This window comes from Nematolebias whitei, chromosome 1 (assembly GCF_014905685.2).
Source record: "Nematolebias whitei isolate Nwh7 chromosome 1, NemWhi1, whole genome shotgun sequence".
Taxonomy (NCBI): domain Eukaryota; kingdom Metazoa; phylum Chordata; class Actinopteri; order Cyprinodontiformes; family Rivulidae; genus Nematolebias; species Nematolebias whitei.
Window position 1 is genome coordinate 53713964 of NC_056498.1, and position 2041 is coordinate 53716004.

Here is a 2041-nt window from a genome sequence, read left to right on the forward strand (position 1 = left end):
AAACCAGCTGATCACATGCTCAAGAAGGACCATCAGCCTAACAATGGGTCATTAGCACACTGATGGCTAAGCCATCAGTGTGCTGATGGTCCTTCTTGAGCATGTGATCAGCTGGTTTTGGTTGTCAGCAGCAAAACTGGTTGATCCACCCAGAGAAGGTACTATTTAAGAGACTGAGCTGAAAACAGCACCTCAGACTGAGGAAGTCTCTTGGATGAGAGACGAAACGTTTCTAGATTTTTTTGCTTTGGTTTATTTTTTGTTTTTTTGAATGTCCAGAGGACCAGATTGAACTTTTTTGGGTCTGTTTCTGTTTGTCACTTTATTTTGATCCAGAATATGTTCCGCCCTGTGAAGATTCAGCAGAAAATGCCATTTCAGACCCGCCAAGCGTCCCGTCTTCTTCTGCCCCTGCGTCATCCCCCTCACAGAGCAGTTCACAACAGCCTGCTGTTCTTGGTGAGAAGCAACACAATTCACATCACCACACTTTATTCGTGTGTGTAGGAAAAGACTTGCTGTATTTATTTATTTTTAGTTAAAAAATCACTGTATAACATTATTTATTCATTGTTTTTTTATTATTATAAGTTGCATGAGGACTTGTCAATTGTTTTTATGCTGGTGGCCCTCCCCAACGCAACCACAGACCACTGAGCAACCATAGCACTGAGTGGAGCAGAGAGTGGCCATCTAGGGCGCCTGGGGGAGCAAATGGTGAGGGTTAAGGGCCTTGCTCAAGGATCCAGAGTGGGGTAAATTAGTTATTTATTTATTTAATAGGTTTTTAATCATTTATTTTATTCCAATTAATTTTGAGTCACTACTAGCACCATTTGCCATCCAGATGGCCATATTGTAAGAAGTTAAAAATGAAAAAAAGAGTTGGTTTTTTTTTTAACTTTTCCTCACAGAATAAAATTTAGTTCAGGTGATCACCTAATCAGTAACTCATTAAGTAGAATGGAATGTGTTTGTATTGGAATTCAGCACACACTAAAATGGAATGAGTCATTTGTGCAGAAATGCTGATTTCAGGAAATTAGCAGGGGGCTTCTAGTTTGTTCCATAGTATAGTATAGTATAGTATAGTGTAGTATAGTATAGTATAGTATAGTACAGTACAGTGCAGTAACAGCACAGTGCACTACAATACAGTGCAGTAAGAGCACATCACAGTACAGTACAATACAGTATAGTACAGTAAAGTGCAGTATAGTACAGTATAATAGTGTAGTAAACTATATAGTATATTATAGTATAATATAGTACTATATTTTAGTGTGGCAGCACGACGGCTCAGTGGTTAGCACTGTTGCCTCACAGCAAGAAGGTCCTGGGCTCAATCCCTGGTTGGACCTGGGGTCTTTCTGTGTGGGGTTTGCATGTTCTTCTCGTGCTTGAGTGGGTTTTCTCCAGGTACTCCAGTTTCCTTCCACTGACCAAAAGCATGCATGTTAGGCTGCCTTCAGGCCCAGGCCTCCTTTGCAAAAGAGATCTGTGATCTCAATGGGATTTGCCTGGTTAAATAAAGGTTAATAAATAAATTGTATTGTATAGTAAAGCACAGCACAGTACAGTATAGTATAGTATAGTATAGTATGGTATAGTACAGTACAGTACAGTACAGTGTAGTATAGTGCAGTGCAGTACAGTACAGTACAGTGTAGTATATACTTGTAGCACTTCTTGTGTCTGATGATCAAATGCTTTACCAAAGTTTAAATTGCACTATATTTAGAAGAAACGTATAAAACAAAAAATAAAGTTGAGCCAGATCTGTATGACAGAATCACTCACTTTGGTACCATTGGGACCAGCTGGACCAATAGGCTCTGAGTTACGTTTCAAATCCTGGAAAAGAAAAAACGTGCATCACACTTTCAGGTCAATTTTCTTTCATTGATAATAATGGTTTCCAAAACACGTGTTAAAAATAGTATGTATTACTGTATGTTAGTGTGTTGGCAATCAGCAGGCAATCACATGCAGGTGTAAGACTCTCAACCATTCAGTCAAAACTTCAGGTGTCACTCACATG

General features: G+C 39.1%; 1 long non-coding RNA gene across 1 annotated transcript in view; it reads right to left on the minus strand.

The window, feature by feature from the left end:
• Window positions 1-1834, minus strand: part of LOC119411790 — a 10166-nt gene extending 8332 nt beyond the window's left edge. Inside the window, exon 1 of the long non-coding RNA XR_005186911.1 lies at window positions 1801-1834. This is a non-coding gene — a long non-coding RNA (uncharacterized LOC119411790). The remainder of the gene's footprint in view (window positions 1-1800) is intronic.
• Between the last annotated feature and the right edge of the window lie 207 nt (window positions 1835-2041).